The following is a 26,243-nucleotide window of genomic DNA, read 5'->3' on the forward strand; positions in this document are numbered from 1 at the left end:
CCACTAATGAAAACTTCTACATTTGAACTAGTCACTTGGATCACCCTTATAGTCAATAGAAAGAAACAGGCACTTCTAAAGAGTAATTAATCTCATCTGGACAATGGATGTGATGGATTCCAGACATCAGAGCCACTACCACAGCTTTTTCTTCATTGCTTATTTTAGAAGTAGTCTCTTTGGATTTTTTCGTTTGGCTGTCGAATATGCCTAATTCATGGTGAATTCCATACTACACCACATTGTCTACAAGCCTAAGTGTTCAGCTCTGGAGGTTTAGTTAAATCCTGTTTTTAACCAATAATAGCAATATTTATTTGGGGTTTTTTTTCAGAAGGTGATGCTGTAGCCCGCAGTCAAAGTCTGTTAAAATCCATCAGAGGGTTTTCTCAAAAGGCTTTGATTTACTTTCCCAACAGTAGCTAAATGTAAGCTACTTTAGGATCAGTGTCTTTGTTCCGAAATGCAGATGGTTTCCGCCTCTCAGGTTTTAAATTTTTTGTGTGCTAGCAGTGCCCATGATCATCACACAACATAAAGAATGGCTGCACTGGATTGAATCAAAAGTACTTATAGCCCTGTATCCTTTTTTGGCAGTGGTCAGTGTTGGATATTCAAAAAAGAAGTGTAAGAACAGAGTAAGCAGATAGTAAGCCATCTCAGTTTCCTTTGAGGTATTTATCATGCAGGCACATTGAATCCAGACACTATCTTGCAGGTTTGTAATTAATAGGTCCTAATGGCCTTTTTTCGCCTCTAGTTGTGTCTTTTGTATTCATTTGTTCTTTTGATATTCAAAATGTCTTGTAGAAATTAGTTCCAAAGTTCAGTTGTGGAGTATGTGATACAAAACCCTTTTCTTATTGTAAATTTGCTACTGAGGTATTATTTTGGCTGTAATTCTTGTACCAGCAAAAACGGAATCTTAGGAATCTTGTAGGAAGTAGTGAATACCTGTGGTTTGGGGTTTTTGGCTTTTCGTGTGATTGCACTGATTATTTAATTATATTTTCCTGTTTATCTCACAATCGTTAAACATCATGAAGTGCTTTTGCAGCAGTTGGCAGTCAGTTTTAGTTTTTATTAACCTCTGTAATTTAATATCATCAGAAACCTCTGTCCCTTTTTATTCCTCCAGTTCATTTATGAGTATACTGAACGTATATCTGTGAGACTATTGGATAACATCCATCCACTGTAAAACAAACAATTCAATTATTCCTAACCCTTTTTTTTTTTCATTTTAAGTTAGCAATGAAAATCCATTTTTATTTCCTGACATTTTTTCATTGTTCCTCCTTGTTGGTATAGTTTGAGTCTGATAGTTAACTTCACCAGAAGCTTTTTGAAATGGAAGTATATTGTATCAGTCAAATCACCCATATCTGCATGATTATTCAAAGAACTTGGCCTCCAAAAGCCCTAATTATTCTTCCCAATTAATCTGTGTTACTATCTTTGTGTTTATTCTGTTCTTAGGCATACTTTCTGGTAATTTTCTGCCATGGATATCAGTCCTACTAGGATTTCTTCCACAAATAGCTTTAGAAGCATTTTCAGGTATTGGCATCACATATGCCACCATCCATTCCTCCAACCCCTAAGACAATAGGTATTAGCAGTAATTATATATTAAGCCAATAGCTCAGCAGTTCTCTTTCTCCTAATCAGATGCTCATTTCAAGTTACCTATGCAATTTTGATTAAAGCAAAATCTATTATATTAAAGGTATCTTTAGCACTGTCATGTTCATCTACGAAAGAATGATATGCATGCCACAATAAAAATTATGTATTTCATTAAATGAGCCTACTCCTGTGCACTGAAATGGAAATTTGAAGGTGGGCTCCACTTGCTTACTAATTGAACATTATTGTCTTCCCACTAGGTATTTCCTTTCCTTAGAAAATAAGTTTGCTATTTTCCATTTCTGAAAAAGCACAAATATTTGTTCTGTTTGTTGCTTGTTCTAGTTGGAAAAGATGGGAGAATTCATTAAAAAGAGACTTGCCAACTTTATTAGTTTTTTTACCTCCGCCAAACGTTCAGGCATGTACAAGTATCATTGCTTAACTGCCTTCCCACTAGTACTATGTAAATATTTTTTGAAGTTGCAGTAATACTGTTGTTTCTCTAGCAGTGGGGGGGGGGAGGAAAGGCAGAGAAAGTAAGTTTGGGGGTTTCTTTCTTTTTGAAGTCTACTTTTCTCTTTTGATTGTAAATTGGGAAATACTAGTATGATAAAAAGCAGTTCCACAAATCATTGTCAGTACAGTCTATGCATTGTATCAATCAATTTTGTAATGCTGTAGTAACAGCAGTGTAATGCAGAAAGTACTGCTGTTGCTTAGGGCAGCAGCTAGACTAGAAACCTACTGGAGGCACAGAATTTCTTAAGAAATTAATGAGCTGGTTTTTAATTGGACAGTGCCTTAAATTAGGAATAAATGTTGAAATGAGTGTTTGCAAATGTCATTCAGGAGAGCAGAACACTTTACTTCCTTCTAAGTGCCGCTTTTGGTGCTCTTTTTCATGCAAATTCAAACATTGCTATGTCTAGCTCCAGGCATGCAGTCTACATAAGTCTGTCATGTCTCTCCAGTACCCAGATTTTCACTGCTTATTCAATAAGATACAGACTTTTCCATATTTTTTAAAAAGGGTACGCTGAAGTTACTTTTATTATAGGAAAAGGAATGGGTCCAAATGACAAAAGGTCTAATTCCTTTCACTTCACAAACAGGCTGCATCTGTTTAATTCCCATGATCCAATTGGTGTAATACCTAACTTGGGAGTAACACAGCGATAAATTGGACCTGTTGCATTTTGATGATCCAGCTTTTCTTCTCTTCTAATTTTTTGTAAGTCAGGTGGCCAAAAAGAACTTGTCTCTCTCCACTCCCCAGGAGCTCATATACTGAGGCATTTAAGGAACCAAATACTCTATAAATTATTAAGATTAGCAAATATAGCAGAGAAGACCAGTGTTAGAAATAGCAGGGATGCTACAATTCAGGAATAATATGCAGAGAATTAGGCAGGACACAGCTGTTCAGTTTTCAATACAAGGCAGTGATGTTAGCTGCACACTTCCATGGATACCAACTAGGCTGACAGCTTAAAAGATACAATGAAGGGTTCTTTGTCAAACTTCTCACAGTAGGTATTCTGTTTATATGCTTTTAAAAGATGGCTTGCACTTTACTCACAACGTTTTGATGGAATAATTAAGTCATGGTTTAGGGCAATGATGTGTCATGTCACGTCTCCATCCTTCCCCCCTAAAAGTTGCTTCACTGGAACGTTTTTTGAGAGGTACTAAAGGAAATATGTACCTAAGGTGACAGGAAAACCAGGTGCCTGAGAGACAACAGCAGATTTTCACCTGACAATTGCTGGCATTTGTAAGTCCATGTCTACATCACAGAGATTCCATTAATGGACAGAAAAAAATGACTTTTACAGCAAAATACAACTCACCTTGAAGTAGTCACCTGAATGTAGGTCCCTAATCAAAGCGCTTTGTGCTCCCAAAGTGCTGGTGTTGCTTGGTCGAGTATTTGAAGAAGTGACTGTCCAAGGCATCCGTGCTTAGAGCTGGATAAGCTAAATCCCTCACAGGGCATATAAACTACAATCTGACATTTGCTGGGCAGTACCTGGCTCTCCATGCTCTGAGCAGAGAAAACTTTGATGGTCTAACTTATGAATCTAATATCAGGTGGTGTGAGAAAACCATCAGTAAATACCCTCTAGCTCTTGCAAGTAACACAGTATTGTCTGTAGTATGCACTCTGTGAATTAGTAAGAAGCAAAACTTCATATATTGGTAGCAAGGTGGGCTTTTTCCACTATCTGTGGTAAGTCTGCTTTTTCTCTTTTTTTTTCAGTATAGTTGATGAGTACAGTTTTGATTTCTTATGCTTTAGTTCGACAAATAGCTTGAACTCATTAAACCAATAGGGCTAGAATTAATCCTTTTACATGTTTGAGGCTTTTTTTAACCTGATTTCTCAGTCTGATTCACTGCGCAGCCACGTGAATATGTAGGCTGGTGCAAGAGAGTGTCAGTGGCTGGAGATGAGGCAGGGCAAACTCCTTCTTTCAGCATCAATGGCAGTTTCTGCTAGCTTAAACTGTTTGTGAACTATATGTGTGCTAAGCCACTTGATTCAGAACATGTGGAGCAAAGCACTGCTTTGTAATCCACATGACTGAAAAATGTTTGTGATTCTTTTAAAAAGTTGGGAGGGTTTTTTTGAGAAATGCTAGTTGATGCTATAGTGTTTCAGAGTTTAGGTCAGAGGTTCCAGTGATGTCTGATATCTTCTGACACTGTAAAACTAATAAGGCAGCAATCTATGGCTATAATAGTCATTATCTCTCTGTAGGCAGTGTGATGCTTGCCTGACCCTCTGACATTGTTTGAGGCAGAGAAATTAAAAAATAAAAACAGCTGAAGGAAAATCAGAATCATTGTGTTTCTCATGCACTACTTGTTCAATATTGCTGCCCATGTACCAGCAGGGATCAGAGATTATTCCATTAGTGAGTGTGTGTGTTTCAAGCCTTTTATCAGATGGTTGCCAACATCCAGGCCAGAAGAAAGTTACAACAACTCATAGCAGTTTTTATTTTCGCACACACTCTTTGGGATTTGGAGGATTTTAAGCTGTCAACAAACCTTAGGCTGATCCTTCATTTCTCCATGAAATGTGTAAGCAGTCTCCATTTTACATCTGAGATTAGAACTGCATATAACCTGGCTCTGAAATAAGTTTCACATTCTATCACTTCTAGATACAGTCAAATTTATCAGTTCATGGTACCATTTACAGCAGCAGTTACATCCATTATCTAGTAGGGTGTGTTTCCCAAGGGAAAGATTAGGCTCATCATGCTTTACTCTGACCTTGCCCCCCATTGACAAAGTTGTTAGCAAAGCCCCAAGAAGACTTCTGCAATCTCTGGGCAAAGATTTTTTACCTCAGGGAGCTCTCTGGCCCTTCTAGAATGTGGGCCACTTTGTAAGACCCACAAAATGCAAAGATGCAAAGAAGTGCAAAGATGAAGTAAGAAGCCTAGACCTGAGTGACAAAGACATAGCATTGAATGCTCCATTTTCTCAAAGAGATGCTCTATTTGAAGACACAATTATTTGGCTTTGCTGGAGCTGGAGATTACTGTTTACGCTTCAGCTAAATGCACTTGTAAAAGCAGCACAGCTCATGCAGAAGAGATACAGAAATCTTTGCAGAAATCAGGTCCTCACTGACTTTCTCAAAGTCTCAGAAGCAGCTGATTGGTTGCAACACGGTCAAGAGCAGAACCTATACACAGTCTCTGTTTTTGCTACTGGACCATCCTTCCTCATAAAGAATGCTAACTCCAATTATTCTCATTCTTGCAGAAACAAATTTCAAACTCCATCCTTTAGTCATGTGAATTGCTTTCCTCTTTATCTTTAATGTTGCCATTAATTGTGTCAAAAAATTAGCTCTCCAGTACAGATGTGGGTAGCCTGAAACATTGTCTTTGCATAATTTTTCTTCTTGCATTCAGTACTTAATTTGACCAGTATCCCACTGGGACAGAGACATGCTAAAATAGTCGGGTAAAGTGACACACTCCGCTTCCAGCTGTACCCCATTATGGTGGACTTCCTTGCCTCAGAACAGGATGGCTGCCTTCCCATTCTTTCCCTGCTCAGCCCACACGATGAGGACATTACCCATCTTTCCCAGAAATACTCTAGACTTGCAGTCATTTCTGAGCTGATCAAGTGGTCCTGGAAGACAGAATCTTCCCTGCTTTAAGATTAACTAGTTATTTGGTAGTAGATGAATTTATTGCCCAGGAAAAGCCTGTACTAACTCTAATGAAACCTGCTGGTACTAATAGGGAGAGAAGGGCAGACGCCTCCCTTCTTTCCTGAGAGCTATGTATTCCAATATCTATAACTGATACTCCAGACTTTCTCATCTACTTTGTTTCCAGTGCATTTGATAGCACTCTGACCAAAGTCTGCTCCCAGCAAGGACTGGTTGCAAGGACCCAGCGCAGCACCTTCTCTTTTCCTTTTTGTTGTTATTCCCTCCTCCCATCAGTCGTCTCCTTCACACAAAGCTGCCTGTGAAACAGGCAACGCTGTGCTAACATATTACGCTGAAATCATGATGCCATGAGTTCCGAGAACAGAGAAAAGGGAAGATCAGTATAAATTTTAGCTTTGCTCCATATAAATATTTTGTACATGAACAGGTAAACTTTCAAAAAATTTTGAAAGGAAACCTAGCAAATTAAACTCTCATCTCATATATCTTCTAAATAGTCCTGAATTCCAAATCTAAATTCTCGGTCTGCTCACCTCTGCCTAGTGAAACCTCAGTGGAAACAGGATCAGGCTTTGTGAATCAAGATGTAAATATACCAAACCAGAAAACACTATCCATCTCACTGATCAGATTGAGTATCTGAGTAGCATTTGCAGTTTTAATGCCAAAGAGTGATGTCTCAAGTGTTCAGTTCTGATGGTGGCAGAAGGACACCCTGAATTAGAAAAGGTAGGTGAATATTATGCAGTTATTGTGTTTATCAGAACTGGCTAATAACAAACTGTTCCATTACGCATTCTTACTGATTTTTATTCTGAAATTACCATAAAAAAAGATGTTACAGGGACAGTTGGTAGGCCACTGCCTTTTCGTTTTGGAAATGGCATCTTGAGCTGTGGGTCCCTTTTAACAATGCTTAGAAATATTAAACTGGGACTTGGCATTGCAGTGCTTACATATCGTAGTAAGAAATGTTATCATATTATTACGAATTTTTTTTTTTGAGGGAGGACAGGTCTGTTACCTATGTGCTGGTTTAAAGGTAAACCATCAGGGGAAATGAACCCAACTCAAAAGAGAGATTATAAGTCAGAATAACAATTTAATAAAATAGTCAGAATAACAATTTAATAAAATAATACAATAAGTACGATTACACAGACAAACAATTGGTTTTAACCCACCAAACCCAAATGTATAACCCAGGACCCTGGGGCATAACAGAGTGGTGTTCATTGGGTCCCCTGAGTCCAAAGTAAAAGGAGAGGGGAAAAAAACCTGTTGGCGAGAGTGCTGTTGCAGTCTGGTCAAGAGTGGTGATTGCAGTCTGGTTGAGAGTGGTGGTCTCAGTCTGGTTGAGAGTGGTGGTCTCAGTCTTTCTCTGGATCCCACGAGTGGTTAAAAAAGTCCCAAGACCCCAAGATGATATATCCTCCAGTTCAGGCAGGAATGCCCTGTACCTCTCTCAGGGCAGGGAGTTCCACAATGGGTATAAGGACAGGAGCATCCTCCTATCTTGCAGGCCTCTTAACACCCAGTGTATAGCCTGAGGAGTCAGGCATGCTCTGGGCAGATGGTGTAAATGGTCTATTGATAGCAGTTTCTGGGAAATGGCATGGAAGGCTATAGAATACACAGTTGCACCCATCCGTGATGAGCTGGTCCCAGGTGTTCTAACTAGGACAACCTATTAATTTTATTATAACTTCTCTGTGTAATTTTGCTTGTGCATCTATTGATTAGAATTAAAATTGGTAGCCTTGTTTGAATTTACTCTCTTTTGTTTGTCTCCACTACTACAAGAGAAGCAGAGGTGATCCCAAACACACACAACCCAGAAAGTTGGGTTTTTTTCCAAATGCACACTTATAAATCCTCTTATTTACTCTGATTTACCATGTACCTTTTAAATTTTGCTCAGAGTATTTTAGTGAGGAGACTCCAACATCTTGCACCATAGGTATACTGCATACAGATGGCTGGATAGTGTTTTATTTCTTGTTGGTAGTAATGCTGAGCTCCAAATGGACTGAAAAGCTCCTGTCTTCTTGATTGATGAGACTTTTGAGATGTTAGTGTCAGTTCCAAGGAAATGAAATATTTTAGATCATCCTTATTCATTTAGGAGCTAGTTGTGGCATGTTTCAGAACTGACCAAAAAGTATTTATTGAATAATTTGTTTGGTGAATTTCAAAACATTCCTTAAGTAAAATTTTTAACATACTGTGGTGGGTTGACCTTGGCTGAGCCAGTTGTCCACCAAGCTGCTGCATCACTCCCATCCTCAACAGAGTGGGGAAATTAGATGGAAAAAAACTTGAGGGTCAAGATAAAGGCAGTTTAATAAAGCAAAAGCAAAGGTTGTGCGTGCAGAAGCAAAGGAAGACAAAGTTATCTATTCTTTACTTTCCATCAGCAGGCAATGAATGTCCAGCTACTCCTGGGAAGCAGGGCTTCAGCACTCATAGTGGTTGCTTTGGAAGACAGACAAAGGCCCCCCTTCCTCCTCCTTTCTCTTAGCTTTTATTGCTAAGCAGACATTGTATTGCATGGAATATCCCTTTGGAAAGTTTGGGTCAACAGTCCTGTCTGTGTCCCCTCCACAGATCTTGCCTACCCCCAGCCCACTGGCCTTCATGGGTGGGGGGCAAGAACAGTGAAGAATCAGCCTCGGGCTGCTCAGCGGTAGCAAAAACACTGGCATGTTATCAACACCTTTCTAGGTACAAAGCACAGCACTACTGAGGGCTGCTATGGGGAAAATTAACACCATCTCAGCCAGACCCAATACACTTTTTTTTTCTTAATTAATTGCTCAATTCCATTTTTTTCTGACAAAAATTTTGTAGTCAGATGAAGATAATAATCCTAATGTAGCTATGCAGGAATTAAAATTACTTTGAACTGCTATGGTTAAATCACTTGATCTATGAAAATATTTATATACTTTAAAATTACATTAATGGTATCATTTTTGCACAGTATTTTGCATCAGATTCATTATTTTAATTTAGTTTTCATAAGGATTACTTGGAGGCTAGGGATATGCTTCATGTATTTTATTTTTGAAACTCATTGAGTTATCTATGTAAGAAAGGAAAGAGCTTTCTTATTCATAAAATAGCTTTGAAAAATAATTTAACAATATTTAATTAATCTCAGATGGATGTAGACAAAATAATTTATATGCCTTTTTTTACATACAATATAAAGTAAAATTGAAATTTCCAACTCATTTTTGCAGTAAAGTTCATTCGATGTAGTTGAAAAGGTGTATGAAATCTGTATTGGGAGGAGACTAACAATTGGTTATTTTTATTGCTCAGCATTACATGGCTATTTATGTAGTTCAAACTGATAATGTCTGTTTATGTTGTAAGAAAAGCTTTGAATGAGCGAGCAACCACAGGAGCAGTTGGGAAATAGAGGTGACCTACCTCTGCAAGGGCAGCCAGCAGGTCCACCAGGGAGGGACAACAATAGCAGCAGAGCAGCTGGGCTCGGTGGTGATTTTGCCAAAACCCCATGAGCAGAGACTGCCAGCAAAATATATTGAGCAAGCACTTTTCTGAGCCAGCCCAATCCCTTTCCCATAATAACTGTCCCAAGCTCACACAGTGAGATTTGCCATCTAGGTCCAGCTGTAGTGACGAAATATTTGACGGCTGGCATTGATTAATTAGCACATACATACCAAATTAATCCAGTGTGTGCTACTTGACTTTTATAGACCTATTTATCCTACATGAATTGAAATATTCAGTATTCTAGAATGACATTTGTTGTTATGTTAATTTCCAGATCTTCTAACTGAATTCTTTTGCAGAAACTATAACGCAAGGCAGCACTACTTGTCTGTGCTGTATTTCTTGTAGCACTGACTGTTTGCAGGAACACAGCCGCATTTCATAATAGTGCAGTCTTGCTAATCATAGACGCTAAAATTGCTGACTTACATTTTAGCGTTAGCACACAGCTTCAGAAATGCATTGCTTTTCAAGGGCAGACTGAAGTGTCCTGGCTCTTTGTCAGTAGATGTGGGATTCAAGTTGTCAAAATAAGAATCTCTATAAATGCATAGCAAGACTTGATCAGGAACCATACCAGTAAATTATACCATGCCTATGCAAATATAAAGAGAGAGAACCTTACTTGTATGCAGTTAACTTTGTACTCACTGAAGTACAGAAAGGGAAAGAATTTTTTTCTCTTCTCTTCTCTTTGCTCATGCTTCTAGGTGCAACACAGTTTATTTAACTGGGTAGACAGTACAGTTTTCTACTATGTTTTGTAGCTGCCAAAGAAAAGAACAAGTGATAAAGTACACCAGCTCCCATGGGTAAGAATGGCAGGCATGTGCTGGATTGAACCCTACCAGGCTGTCTGTTGTATTTTTGTTTGTGGGATTGGTTGAGTACAGTTTTCTTCAGGAAAGTATGTCCAATCATACCTTATCTGTCTGCCTACCTGTCGGGGTTTGCACTGTCCTTTTTTCTGGCCTTGTGGTATATCTCTTACAATAGCATGAAAAAAAAAGAGTGAATATGTTCTACTTATCAAAGTAATTTCTCTTACAGTGTAGCTATTACTCATTTTATTTATCTTGGCCTCTGTTTTAGGACTGCTACCATTTTTATTCAGGCAGGGTTTTGCCAGTTACTTCACATGTTGATCAGATGGCGCATGATTGAGATGGAGCCTTTGACTTTTACAATTGTTGTTCACAGCATGGGCAAAGCAGAAAGATTCAAATATTACCAGAGATGTATAGTTAAAAATGTGTCCTGCCTGGGCTGACAAAGTGCTTCTGTGGCGTTTTGGAGCTTGGGTAGCGTCGGACCCCTAGTCCCACTTAAGCAGTGGTGCAAAGGTCTCTCATAATACCAGCCTCCGGCTCTTTGTCCTCTGGAGAGCCTGTGGACTGCTCTTGCCTGTTTCCCACGCTGAGGAAGAAGGGACTTCCATCTGTAACACACCAGAGACAGAGGCTGGCACAATGCACAGGGAGAGTATTTTCTATGCAAATTAATGGAGCAAATCATGCATTCCCTCTTTCTAATAGAGATAATCCCTCTCAAGGTACAATTTTCTCTTGTGCTTCTACTGGGAGGAGGCAGCTTTGCCCAACTGCCACCCCTTTGTCCTGGGATGTACAGTATCTCACAATACTGAAATGTGATTATGTGGCCCTTTGTGTGATGTGCACTTATACAAGGGAAGTACAACGTCAGAAAAATTATTTGCTGAAGTTTTCTATCTTACTACCACTCATATGGCCTTTTTTTGTAAATTCCCAGAACTGGACACAGAATGATAAAGTAGTGATTTTAAGATGAATTGCTGGTTGTTAGTTGCGGCCTGCTGATAATCCACTGTAGGAGAAAGGTCACACATTGTTTGAAGCAGCCAAGTGTCATAATTCTGACCTTCTTTAAATTGGTATTACATGTTTTAAAATTTGCAATGACTAATCATTTGCTACAAAACCAAAGTGCTCAGAAAATAAAAGTGTCTGAAGCTTCTTTATTGCAAAATGTCCTAATGCAAATTTTCAGATGAACCATTGAATTTAGAGCTTGAGAACACTGTGGGTCCACCAGCATGCTGCAAATTGAACTGAAAATTTCCAGAGGGACTTGGTGTCTTAAAACTTAAGCTAACAAATAACAAACAAATCTAGAACCGTGACTCTGGACTGAAACAGAGTTAGCACAGCCTCAGAGAGGAACTGGAGTAACTTAAAGTCTGAGAGGTCTCAAGAGAATTTCTAGCCTATTCCCCTTTACCAAATCAGAATCACCTATACCTATACCTGATGAAAGTTTGTCCAACTTCTTTTTTAGGACCCCTACTGACAGACTACAGAGCCTGTTCAGGTAATTTGTTTTAGAACCCCTCTTATGATTAGAAAGTTTTACAACACTTTCTTGCTGTGAAATATCTTCTTGTGTTTATCATCAGTATGCAGAGTAAGTTATATTCTTGTTCTTTCCTTTCTGCCTTCCTTCTGCAGGTCAGTCTGGTTCATCTAGCTTTTTCGTGTAGGTCCTGGTTTCCAGACTCCTTGTTCCATCTAGTGTCTCAACCTGCACACTAAATATTAATTTGAGCATGTTCAGAGCTAGTTACGTCTCATGGATTCACCTGCAAAAAATACTAAAAAGAGTTTTAGTAATTGAGGCCATAGCAGAATCTGAGCTCTTTGTGATGCCCATGGACTGATGAGTTACACAGGTACTGCAGTGAATGGTAGTATGCTTTCCTCCCTGTTCACTTCCATCATCTGTGCAATTGTGGTTACAAAAGTCAAAGTTCTATTAATGGTATTAATTCCTGCATGTCCTTAGTCTTATAATATCCTAAGAAACGTGTGTAAGAGACGGTTTCATCTCTTACTCTTTTTGTTGTTTTCACATTGACCAGTTTGGTGAACAAAATGGCAGACTCTGTCTTTAACTCCTGGCGGGGCTGTCTTCATTGTCCTGAGAGGACTTTTTTAGACTACTTGCCAGCCCCCCTGGAGAGTCTACAGCAGAGAAAAGTTACATTTTCCCGCTCAGCAGAGCCAGCCTGCCCAGATACCGACGGTGTAACCAATTGGCAGTGTGGAGGAGTCTGCCCGGAGGCAAGCCGGCCAATGAGCGTCAACCGTGGAGTATTTAAGACTGTGCCCAGCATAGCCAGTAGAGAGTTTTTTGTTGGTGGTCTTTTGTTTTGGGGGTCCCAGACAGCTGGAGTTCAGTTTTGTTTGGGCCCAGGACACGTGTTAAAGGTCCAGTCCACCAGGTTCCAGTCTGCTCCGATCTTGGCCCCACTCCTCGCTCCATCGCACCTGACTCCATCTCACCTGCCTCCGTTCCACCTCTCCTGCTCGCCTCCAGCTTGGTCAGGTTCAAGTCAGGGTCCAGTGTTGGCTGCTGAGCCCCGCGCCTGCTTTCGTCCATCTCGCCTTCCTGCCGCTGTCCCACCTACCCATCCACCCTGCTCACCACCTGCCTCCGTTCAACGGTCCTCCTGCTGACTGCCTGAGGTCATATGCACCTGGTTTCTTCCCTCACTGGTGGTGGCAGTCCTTTTGTAAATTAATTTTGTAGCTTTTCCGTTTCCTTATTTTTCCCCTTTCTCCTCTCCCCTTCCCTCGTTTTTACCATTTACTTATTGATAAAAATAAAGTTCATTTTCTGTTTGAGACCTTAACATTTGGATTTAGTGCCTTAGTCTCATCTTCGCAGTATCCATTTAAAGAACCTCATTGCAGCCGCTAACCGGACTGTAACAACGTGTTGCGGTTTATTTGTGTAAATTGACCAAAATTAATCCATGGTTGTGCCTACACTGCAAAGGCTCTCTGTACAGATAAATACAAAATCCATCAAAACACAGTTCCTGTCAGACTGGTTCCCAGGAGATTTGCAGCCTGATTCAGGTGAAAAGGGAATCCTATTCTCTTTTAACTTCCTGGGCTGAATGCCTCCTCACTGCCTTCACTAACTCCAGCATAGCAGGAAGCTCTCTTGATGGAAGGCACGTGGTACCCAGGAGCATGGACAGAGGAGGGTGGGATGAGGTCAACATGACAGAGATGATGTGAGGACTGGTGGCGGCAGGAAGGCTGGCAGGACCTCAGCAGGTGGCACTCTTCCCTCTGCATCAGCGTGGCAAGGGAGCTGCTCCCAGCACTCCACAGCATCACTCTGCTGACACACCATCTCAGGATGCAGACGAAATCCAAAGCCTTGACCTCTTCAGATTGCTGGGGTGTTTTTTTATGGAGTTGTCCTTGATTCATGTATAAAAATAGTTTACTAAAGGTTCTTGAAATTTCAGCTCAGATAATCTGCCTAAAGAGATGTCTGTCTGTAGCCATGGCTCTGTAAATTATTCTTTGCTCCTTGCTCAGGCAGTGCAATCCTAACACAACTGTTCTTTGATGTCAGACATCACTGTCTTTCTAGACTAGTGGTGATTTTGGCCTGTACAGTCGGAGCATTTTGAGATGCAAATCCTTGTATTCTTACAAACTGTTTTCTGTATTGCACTGGCAGTCAGTCAATGTTTTGTTTGCAGAGTGAATTTAGTGACAGCTTCAACAACTAACATAAATTCAAAGTCTAACACTGTATGATTGTACCCTATCTTTTTAATGAACCCTTTTAAACAGGAACCTAGTTGGAGTTTTTAAGGGTGTCTTGTTCACCCCAGCCCTAGCCTTTGTGGCAATCTGTGGCAAAAAAAAAATAAGTTTTGGCAATAAATAGTTATAATGATTTTTAATCCCCAAGCTGTACCTGTACCAAAGCCTCACAGATTTTTTGCCTTTCTTTGAGTGTTGTTTTCTGAAGGCATATCTGGAGCTTCACTAAGTCTTGCCTTTTAGTCCTTGTTTCACAGCAGAAATTCAACCCAGGGTCAGGATTGTCTGGTTCTGGGTTGACAGAAGTTTTCATAGTTGTTGACTTTGCTTAATTGAGGAGCCTCCTGTTGTCATAGTCTCTTCAGGAGTTTTTGGATGGTAGGTAGCTCTGAGTCAATTTATTGACATTTCTCTCCACAGGGAATTTTTTTGTTAAGGTCTATCAGAGGAGCAACCTTTTCTGCTGACCACTAGTTTTTTTATATACACCTCTCTGAGAATGCTCCTTAGGACATTTAGCTTGAATATACTTGTCATGCTCTACTGGGTGGCCTGTTCTTTTGTACTGAGAGAGACTGATTCTGGTGCCGAACTGTCCAGCTGTGTATGCCTCTGATTTGGAGTTCCAGCTGCTGTGAACTGACTGAAATCTCATCAGCAGAGTAGCTTGTCCCTCTTGTGAAATCAGAATGTTTTTCTGTTCCCCAAAGTCCTAGCTAGTCTGCATCATACCTGTGGCCCCCTTCCTCTTGGCTGACGTGTGTCACACACTTGCTGTTCAGCAGCTTCCTGTAGTGCCATTCACTTAGGATGTGGCAAAGCAGAATGTAGTGGGTTTTGTTGATTGTCTCACACAAAGTACATTTGGACAATGAGGGTTTTTTTCTGTTGTAGCTCCTTTGGAAGTGTGTTGCCAACTCAGTCACTGCATATGAGACAAGACTGATCTTCAGTGGGGAGTTTTCCAGGGTGGTTGCAGAAGAACTAACTCAGCCTTCTCCAGAGTGGCTGAGGTGGCGGTATCCCAGGAGTGTACATCCCTAGTTTGGGTGGGCTTCTTGGGGAGTGCTCTCAGAGGAAGTACTTCTGCTTTATTCAAAGCAGGTGTAAACCTGATGTGGTCTTCTCTAGAATTATCCATAATATCCATTAAATATCCATAATTCCCAGATCATTTGAGATACAGCCCACAGTGGTTGAAGTTCAAGATTAATTTTCCTCACCTCATCACAAGGTTCAATGATAGAGATGAATTCCATGGCTTAATGCATGATCTCAGACTAAACTAAAAACCCACAGTAAGGACGAGAGGAGGTCCAGATCCCGCTGATAATAAATTCCTCTGGGCCACTCTTGATATCAAACCACATTGATCAGATGTGCATGTGCATGGTAGACATGCTTATATCAAACAAGCCTGTGGTAGGTTCATCCCCTGCTTGCAATGTCACAGAAGAACCCTTACTGAGTTTGTTTCACCTAGCAATACTAACAAATGGACAGTGAGTTTATTTGGTTAGTTGGCTTACATCAACTGTGAATATGGCTTTTATCAAACTGGAATGGTTTTTTCCCCCTAAGACATGTAATACTATAAGATACTAAAAATTGTGTTAAAAAGGTCCCCCCAAGCTTTTAAATGAATTACTGATATCAGACATTCTCCAGCTCTGAAGACATCAAGGTCATTATGTGGGAACAAAAATTATGCACCATATGGCACATCTAAAATATTCAGTAATTTGAATTTCAGAGTGTTTACTGAAAACAAATTGTACAACAAACCAAGCTGTAAATTTTCTGTAGCTTTGAAAAATCACCATGAAAGAAATAAGAGGACAAAACACTGCAATGTATACCCTGTCCTGCTTCTTGAATATTGGTTTATCAGTGACTGCTTATATTCTTTTCCTTGTACGAAAGCATTCATCGGACCTTTTCAACTATAAACTCTAATGATGATTAACATTTTATTGTGGGGACCTGAAAGCATTCTGGAGACATGAGTGAGTTCATACCCAGCAGTTTCTGATAGGCATTTCTGTAATAATACATTTCATCTGCTTCTGGAATGTTTGCATTCCCTGCTTTCTGTATCAGGAGAAAGACGACCACATACAAGAGGTGAATTTTAATATTTAAGTTTTCAGACTCAAGAAGTATGCTTCATGGTCTTCATGCTTCTTTGTGCTTTTTAATGACTCAGCATCCCGATAACATAGTTGACAGTCAGTAGCCTCCCAGTTTTATACCCTGCTCTGTCTGCAAAGGCTGCATTTGCAAAGCAAGGACTCTGGCAATTAAGATACCTCACGCAGCTGAGGCTCCTAAGGGTAACAGTTTCTGGTTTAACTGACAGGTATATGTGGTAGGCATTTCGACACAGCAGGTCCTGGGGCATCCTGATTTCCAGCGTGTATCGTTTGGCAGTTCTCATGCAGTTGGATCAGCAGTTAATCTACTGGAATGGCCTGTTCTTTCTCTTTTTGTTTTTTTGGGGGGCTTTGTTTATTTGTTTTGTTATTTTCATTCTTCAGAGTGCAAGCCTAAATAATGCTGCTGGGAGCCACACATTTAGTTGCACAGATCCGCCATCTGCTTTGCATGCTATACCATTGCTCCTTGTTATACACTTAATTTAGGGGATATTTATTCTGTGAATGACTAGCTGTTTGCTCTTAATATTCTTCCATCTGCACATAAATTTGTTAAACCAATCCCCTTAGGCATATGAAAGTTTGGCTTTCCCTTTAAGGTGGCTATAGATATGCAATTAGGTTTGCCATATCATCAAGATGTTCAGCTCCCACATCCACTGCAGGATGCACGTGTGGAAAATGGGCTGGGAAAAACAACTTACACAACTTCTCGGGTGCAAAAAAGGTTGAGTTTTAAAGTTACAGCCAGTAGAGGTGGAACTGTGTAGGAATTTTGGAGGTTTTAGAGGTAACAGTATGGTGAAAATAACAGCCACAGACACATGTAGTATAAATAAGGGCAGTGGATTGCTAGGAATGATGAAATAGCTCTGCTGGGTGGTGTGTGCCCACATACCTGGCAGATTTGCCTTCACTGAAACTCCCAGTGGGCTTTGAGGGGAACTGTGTGATGAACAGACCCCTCATCCTTCCTTCTGGAAGGATCCAGAACAAGACTGAGTTGCAGTTAAAGGTGGGATAGACAGGTTCTCATTATTTCTGAATTATTTAAACTTCAGAGTTGTGTGGTTTGTGCCCACTGCATACAGAAGAGGATAAAGCAACCAAAGAAAAGAAGGATTGGGATTTAGGGCTTTGTTTGCTTGCTATCTGCTGGTTTGTTTTATTTTCCCTGCAGAAAATTATTTAGAATAATGTATTTTCTCACTAATTCTACTCTGTTAAATTCTAACTGAATCCTAAGAGACAGCACCAGATCCTGTAGCAGTGTCCATCTTAGCATTTGGCACATGGTACCACTTTTCTTGACGAGATTGAACTTCCAAAAATCATGTGCTTTTGAAAATTAATTAATCTCTTTCCCTTGCTAATCAATATTGGTAGCATTTTGTCTTCAAACATGGATGTTTTAAGTGCTTTCCAGAGACTCAGTTTTCCCTGAGGAAATGATGTGTTCGGACATATCTCACTTTAAATAATTTTTGAAATAAACACTTTGCTTTGTCTTGCATATGAGTTATGACCCTAATGACTTCTTTTTCTGAGTTTCCTTTCTCAGCATTTCCTTTCCTCAGACTTCTCCTGATGATAGTGCTGCACAGTGGGAGTGAGCCCAGGCTGCCTTTTATTCCTATGTATTTACCTGACATTTTGCCAATGTTCTGTTATGCTGCTTTTTATATTGAAAAATAATGCCCTGAATTTCACATTGTGAAAATCAAAACCCACTCCTCAGCAAGGTATATAGTACATCAAAATCTCAATTATGGGGTTAGATATAGGTAGGCAGTGGGCATGTGGGTTGTTATGGATGAATAGGGAAAGCATAAGGCATAGTAGATTACTGGAGGTAGTTCAGTTCCTGAATGTCCTTCAGCACAATGAGCTACAGCAGGATTTGGCATTTGAACAATGCAACAAGTCTACTGATGGCTGTGGTGAAGGCATCCATTTTCTCTGTTTAGCCTACCTTATCCAAGGTGAACTTTGTATATTGAAAACCAAAACATTGATCAGGGATTTTCAGGCATAATGGCTTTTATTGTTGAAGATTGTCTCCCTTTTTTTTTTTTTCTCTCCCAAGATGTTGATTAGAGTTATGGCTTGTTTGTTCTGTTTGATTCGTGGCTTTTGAGTTGTTTTTTGATGTTATACGACATCCTATCATTAACTGGTTCTCTGAAGGCTCTCTGCAAGTGTTTTGCAAATCACTGCTACATTATAGGCTCATTGTTGGGACCAATAATTTAAGACATGCTTGCAACTTAAAATTGCTTTGTGCATAATGGGAATGCAGGCAAAATTGTGGCTACTTGACTATTTGAGAACAGTGTTGTGAACATGGTGTACGAAGACACTGCAAATGAAAGCTTTAGTTCTAGTCCTGCAGGTCTGGGGATACATTTGTTCCCATGGAGCTTAACAGGCGTCCTTCTGCAGGATTTTTTTCAAGGCCTCAGAGCACGCTGCCTGGGGAAAAGTTCAGCAACATCAGAAACACCTAGCCATAGATTCCCAACTTTTAGATAATCGATCCCTCGCTGGAGTATATTGATAATATACTGTGTCTTATTTCATCTCTTCACAAAACTCTCTCTGGTCTGCTGTATCTCTTCTTTATAATCTTTCTCATTCCTCAATTGCCATCATATCCATCCTGCATCATATCCATCCTGCATCCTTACTTCTCCACTGCCAGCCTTGCTGTGACAGATCCAGAACTGAGAGTGAGGTTACAAACCTGACTTTATTTGGCTAACATCGCCCAGAGCCATTGGGGTATCTCTGCACCATACTCTCATGTGATTATTATGTAGGAATACATAACACAGACATCCTTGTGAAGTTGGCTTCACAAGGATCTGTATGGATCTGACAGAGCTTGTTAGTTCCCTCTCTGTATTTCATCTGTGACATTCTTATGAGTCACCACTGAGATGCACCTAATCCCTCAGAAGATACAGAACAAGAGTCCTTCACATTTTAACTCCAATGCAGATGATTTCATAAACATGGGGTCAGTTTATTCACAGTGGAGAATAATTTATTTTTGTTTAGTTAATGTGCTGTTTCAGAGAAATTAGAAATACTTGCAGAACAATCAGAAAGAATTTGCTGGCAGATGAAAAAGCTAATTTGTGTGAAAATCAAGAGCAAAAATACTGTTTAAGTAGGCTGTATTTTCTTTGGATACATGTACCTCAGCATAAGAACTTCATTTATAACACTTGATATAAATAGTGTGATAACACTTCACAGAACCTCCACTTATCAGGGGAATTCCAACTTCTAGAAGAGAAACTGAAGCATACTGGTTGTCATGCCATCCTTGTAAATATTTTATGTTGGCTTAAGACTCAAGGGCAGACATCTATTTTTACTTAGTGTTTGGGAAGAACTGTGAACCTAAAAAGCTTTTGGAATAAAACATTTAGCAGTAGCAAAGTCAGTTCAAAGCTGTTTCTGGAAGCAGAAATTGCAGTGCAGCTTTTTTGTTTGTTTTTATATTATATTTAATGTGTGCTCTACTTCTCTGTCTGTAATAAATAGTTGTTCCAAATAATAACGTATATTCACAAAGTAGCTTGGAAGTCAGTATTCAGAAAGCGTAGCCTTCCTTTTCTCATAAAGCAACTGCCTTGCATTGACATCTTTAGCAGTAACTTGCTATTTTTACTCTTTTTTTTTTAAACAGCTACAGCTTAGTATTGCCCATTTGCCAAAATAATAAAACTCACAGACTGGCAGAGACAGCTCAGTACTAATGTGTATCCTGTATTGTCTGGTATCCCAACAAACTTTCCTGGATTTTTCAAAGAAATTACATAAAACTTTTATTTGAGTCATAATCTGATATTCTTAAAAACACAAAAAATGTGTCATGTGCTCCTGATTAAAATGAGAAAGTTTAGGAGCCAAAGACTATTACTGTGCTGATTAGCAGTGTAAATGTTGAGCTGCCTGAGCCACATGGCCTGCTAACACAGGCACCTCATCTGCATCCGTGCATCTGCAAACAGGGCAGAGAGTTTCAGTCATTCAGACACTTATAAAAATTTAGGCAACATTAATATTTATTTTAAAATTCAGATTTCAATAACTTCATGCTCTCCTGTGTTTCCCTGGCAGACTCTCACCAGCCAAGCGCATTACCAGTGTGCCTGGTCATACCTCCTTGTCAGCTTCTGCCGGCGAGAGGGCAGGGCTTGACTCGGTGCTACTGCGAGAGGCTGGTGTGTGACATCATTACTAATTAAGTTTGAATACAGAGCTATGTTTGAGAGCCAAAGGAAGTGCAGGAAGGAAGCTGAGTGTCAGTGAGTCATGTCAGATGAATGCATGGCAAGCATACAGCCAACCACAATGTTGATTTTGGAAGATTTGGCATGGGAACTAAAAGTGGCATCCTGACCTCAGTTGCAATTTGTTTGTATTTAGATTTCCAATAATGCTGTTTCGGTTTATTTGGAAGAATTGTTTCTTTTCAGATACTCTGTCTTTATTTATCTCACAGTTCTTGCTAGAATAAGGACCCTCAGGGACTGGAACATTTAATCTGTGTGAACAAGGCATCGGCATTTTTCTGAAGACTGTCTCCCATTTTCTGTGTGAAGGAAAAATGTCTCTTTAGTGGCAGGCACCCTGCCTTGTAATTTCCGTTGTGTGAGCTAGGACATCTGTGTGATTATCCTCTGGGAACACTTGCAGCTCGACACACATGCATCTAGTCTAGCTATTTTTAATCACTGATTTTCAAGTGTCTGTAGTGAGTTTGGTGACATGAATGGGAATAGTGTTTTCCAAATTTGAGTCCTTTGGTATTTGCTTTTTGTAGTCCCTCAATCCCACTAAAATCTCAAAGTATAATAAAGGTTAATCACTTCCAACTGTTCGTGAAACTTTATTATAAGGCTTGAAAGTATTACAGTGCCCACAGAATTTGAATGTAAAGCTGCATTTGAAGAAATAAGAAATATCAAATTTCTGTGTTAAGTACCATAGTTATATAAGAACATGACATACTGGGAACCAGGTAGTCTTAAGCTTTTTAAAAGTTATTTCCAAATAAAAATATGATGATATATGTGTTTTGGCTTAATTTATAGGAAAGATGATAGTTCTGTACCAGCAACAGTTACTATGATAGTGGTTCACTTTGCTGGAGAGTTTTTTCATTTTACTCTCTGGGACAAAATTGATCCCAGGTAACAATCTTTTCCTTACTTATCCCATTCTGTCACAGCTCCAGGGACTACAACTTTACTGTTTATCTTATTGCAAGGAAAACTTCTGTACTGCATCTCCCACTGTCAGCGTGTGAAGTAGTTGTGAAACAAGACCTTAAGAGTAATGATCCGTTTCAGGTCTCATCTTTCTAACTGACTCCTATTTCAATCAGTAAAAGACACTTTAAAAAGCATAGCCCAGTATCTGGACTTGTAAAATAGTATTTTAAGTGAGGTTACAGATGTAAAATTTTATGTATAAATCTCATTGTATTGATCAAGTCGTAAAGAATACCTTCTATTATGAGTTATAAACTACTTATCTGAAGGTTCATAGAATAAGAGAGGGCAAAAAAAGGCTTTAAGGGATTCCTGTAAACTATATACTTAATTTCCTTGGTCACAGTGTAGGATCAGGGATATCTATGTCCTTTCTGAGAGATGTTTGTGTACTCTATTTTTTAAGACCTCTGATGATGGAGACACCACAATCTCACTGGGCAACCAGTGGTTCATTATATTTTAACATTAGAAAGTTCATTCTTTAAAGTGTAGTATGAAGTTTTCTTGCACCTTAAATTCATTTCGTCTTTTCCTCCCTGGATGTGGAAAAAAGATTTTTCCTTTCCCCTTATGGCATATTTGGAAACTACTCTCAGGTTTCAGCCACTCCTTTCTAAATTAACAGTCCTACTTCCATGAAATTTTCCTTTCCAATTAATATTTTCTAGATCCATGATAATTTTTTGTTTGTCTGGTCTATGCTCTTTTCGACGTTCACTGCCCAGCACTGAATGCTTCAGGTGAATGCAGTTCAACAGGAATCAGGCTAAAGTTCCTGATACAGGAGACTTAACTCACAGAAGTTAATCCTTTTGGATTCAGCAGAGCCAATGAACTAAATGCTTCTCTGTGAGAAAGGAGTGCAGTCCTGCCACTCAGATCTACCAAACTTTACTGCAGGGATCATTTTCCTCATCCATCACTTCAGTCATATTCTTCTTGCATTCCTCAAGCCATGCCTCTGTCTTTTGCTGTATTTAATGTAAGGTCTTTATTTTCACTTACAACTTTCTTAATAACCTGTTCTTTTCTTACCATATATGCTTCTTAGCATACTCGCTTACCTTCCATCTCTCCATTTCCTAATCCCAAATTCCTAGATTTAGGGAAGTTCCTTTGTGACTTCTCTTACCTGGGGCCTCATGCTTTAGGAAAATTATTTGTAAACAGCCAGGGCTCAGCAACAATCTTCCTTCAAAACCTTACGAAAACTCTGGTTTTAAAAATCTTGGTGGGAGCTGAGCCACTTGTGGGCTGCACACGGTAATGCACCAGCCAAGCACAGTTGTATTGCATCTTTGTTTTCTCCATTCTACCTGCTGTCATCTCATCTCTCTTTCAAATTTACAGAGAAAAGCTTTTTGGAATATAGGACATTAGTTATATGTCAAATGGTAAGTACTTCACACAATAGATTTGTCTGTAGTTAATATGATAATCCTGACAACAATACTGGTAATTGTTCTAGAGAGATATGGCCCTATGCAGAGCCTGTTCCTTGTGTAAGGAGCCAAGTATTTCAGAGACAACTCTTATATTCTCGTGTATGTTTTTTCCAGCCCATAGAATTATGCTTTAATATTATTTCCACAGGAGAGCAAGGTGAGCCAAGGCCCGGTCATTACAGAGCTTTTTCCATGTAATTGAGTGGTTCAAGAAAACCTTATGAAAGATTTTCTTGGCAAAAGATATAGATGTGAAAAACAGCTGGTAATCCCATTAAGATCCTGCTCATCTATAAATTAATACATGCCATTGGGGATACTGACAGTTTGTATTGGAAGTGAAATGGTTGAGAAGAGATTTTGGCACTCAATCAGCAAAAGATATGACACATAAAAACAGAACTATATTTATGACACAGTACAACAGTTAATTGGTTTTGGATATGTTTATATTAAAAAGAAATCCAGCTCCTATTTCTGATACCTATGTGTGTGTGTAAAAATGGAATTGCATTTCATCAGGAGAGAGAGGAAACTTCCTTTGTTAACTTATCAGAAGAGCATAGCTTCTACCAAAAAAGCTCAATAAAACATTTTTTCAATTTTGTGGGGTTCTTCATTGAACAAATGGTTTTCTAACAGGCCTCCTCCTTCACTTCTTTAATTTTTAAAGCATAATGAAAACAAGATGCAGCAAACTGTAACTGAGCTAGGATCAGAAGAACAGTTTTAGAGGGGTAACAGCTGAATACATAGCTTAACTGTTACATAACTGGAAGGAAGGCCAGAAGATATAAACGTTTCTCATTTATCTATGCATATGTGCATATGCACATAGTCATAAAGAATGGTTGTTAAACATGCATTGATGTCATAAATATGTGTGTGGATAAATAGATAAGATAATCAGACATCCAGAAAACTAAACTTGCTTTGTGGATTTAAATTCAGTGTAGATATGGTGGTGGTAGACTGTGAAGTTTGCTATGTGTGTACAGGAGAATTGATGCTTCCTGTTTTACTGATATATGGTACACAACACCTGTGTACATATTTCTATCCAGGGACTCACAAACAGAAATAAGGTAGCTTTATGCATTAGTAAATGCCTTCAAATTAATACCCGTCTGTATATTTCCTGCCTTCCTTCTTTCTAGTGTTTGCACCCTTTCACAGAGAAGCCCTGCCCCTCGCCACCTATCTGCCACAGATCCCGACTCTTCAGGTTAGGAAACCTACTTTCAGCACCAAATTAGGGGTCAGTGCTATTACTCTTATTTTTACATAGCACTAGCAAAATCTTTCTTCTCTATATTTTGTATCTCACCTCTCTTCAGGTCCAGTCTTCTTCATTACCTCTTCTCTCAGGTAAAAAGTGACAAGACAAGAGGAAATGGCCTCAAGTTGTACCAGTGGAGGTTTAGATTAAGTATTAGGAAAAATATTGTCACGGAAGGGGTTGTAAAGCATGGTAACAGACTGCCTAGGGAAGTGATGGAGTCACCATCCCTGGACATGTTCAAAAAATATGTGGATATGTAACTTGAGGACATGGTTAAATGCTGAATGTGCTGGTGGTGCTAGGTTGATGGTTGGACTTGATGATCTTAAAGATCTTTTCCAACCTTCATGATTCAATGATTCTGTGTTTTATGTTATCTTTTTTTCTGTTGAGGATTGTTAGTTGATCTCAGATTTCTTTTGTTTTATTTTTATTATGAGAAAAACAGGATTTTGGTCATTGCTTTTTAGTCTTTCTGTGCTGAGTTTCATGCAGTTAAGTTTTGCAGTATTTTTATGTAAAAGCACCTTTTTATTGAGTGAGATATACAACCTCTCCAAATGTTCAATCTTTGTATCTGGGAAAAAAAAGGAGCAGCAGAGGGAGCACTACAATTTCCTTCTAAGTAGGTATTTTTTTCCTGCTTCAGATTCCAGGCTATCACTCTAGATACAGGCTGAATTGTGATCCAGACTGTGACTGATTGCTTCGTGGTCAAAGGCAGAAAGGCTTCTAAATGCAGGCCTGTGCCCCAGTTTCCATCTTAAAGCCTCAGGAAGAAGCGAAAGGACAGCCATGACTTCACCTTTTCTCTCCTTTGAATATGTAGTAAGCATTTTCAGCAAAGGCAGTCCATTCTGTACCTGAGAGGAGTATCATCTATCCCTACATCTGCTACTCAGTTCAGATAGCCTGGGGCCTTTCTAGAGTTCCTGGAATCATTCTGTGAAAGCCCTCCTGAGGTCTTTTGGTATGGCATCCCAGATCAAATTGATATGCTGCCTCTGCCTGCTCTGACCTATAAAGTCATGCTGATGGATAAGACTGTATTTCTGTTAGTTCATTTGCTTTAGCAAGCACTGGCTTAAGTGCAGCTTCTGCTTTGTGTAATGGCAGATGCTGCCAAATGTGACTCACATTTTCTTTTTGTTCCCCATACAGCAGCCTCTCCAGTTGCTGCTGCAACTTCTCAGGATGAGGAGCAAACTTATTCCTTAATAAACAAACAAATTGGCAAGAGCCCCAGACATCTAGATGTTTTGGGTAAAAGACTGTGTTCATTAGCATCTCTCCAGTAAAGAACAGCAAATTCCCAAACCATACTGTCTGGGACAGGTTTCATACCCTGTGAAACTATATGATTCTGAAGAGGATGGAAGATAGTACCTCTCCAAGAATAAAAAACTTCTCTTTCATGTTTCCCTTGCTGTCCTGTCCATGGTATGTCCATGCATACCATGACCCAATATTTTAATGCTCTCCTTTTTTAGAAGGAAAGACTACAGTGATGGAACTGCTCTATGGGATTTAATTTATCAAATTAATTTTCTGTAGAATAGGATGTACTTACACTCTTGTCTTCTGGACAAGACTATCTGAGAAGCTAATAGAGCTACCATAGAGCCATAAAGTCTGTCCACATCTTTTTACTACATCTACAGTCTCCAGCTTAGCTTCTTTGAAGCTTCGCTAAAGAGATGAAGAATCCATTTCTTTGCAATATCTTTCTTCTCTCTCCCCTTCTCTGGAGGAACCAGGCTGTTCTCTTCTACTCATCTTGTATAGTACTGCCCAAATGGGATAGAACTCCTGTAATTTCAGAAATAAAAGGGGCAGAAGTCTGCTCCAGTCACCAGCAAGGAAGAGGGATGGAGATTCTGTTAAGTCCTTCATTTTCATCCACATCCCTGATGCAGTTCTTTTCTGGAGGGTTTTAGAACCTACCACAACAGCCTTCAGGAAAGATCATTGTTGTCTGCTTGGAGAAAATGTGAATGTAGCTGTGCAGTGGAAAGGCCTTTCAAAGTACCTGCTGTGCTTTTCTTTACCCAGTAGTGGTAGAAATGACACTCGTTTGAAAGTTGAATCCAGCCCTAAC

The 26,243-nt window shown here is 39.5% G+C and overlaps 1 protein-coding gene across 2 annotated transcripts in view; it reads left to right on the plus strand.

The window, feature by feature from the left end:
• STARD13 (StAR related lipid transfer domain containing 13) overlaps positions 1-26,243 on the plus strand; it is a 251,030-nt gene that overhangs the window by 34,025 nt on the left and 190,762 nt on the right. The gene's annotated exons all lie outside the window — the stretch shown is intronic.

The sequence above is a fragment of the Pipra filicauda genome, unplaced genomic scaffold (genome assembly GCF_003945595.2).
Source record: "Pipra filicauda isolate LSUMZ 115617 unplaced genomic scaffold, ASM394559v2 scaffold50_size3627746_pilon, whole genome shotgun sequence".
NCBI lineage: Eukaryota > Metazoa > Chordata > Aves > Passeriformes > Pipridae > Pipra > Pipra filicauda.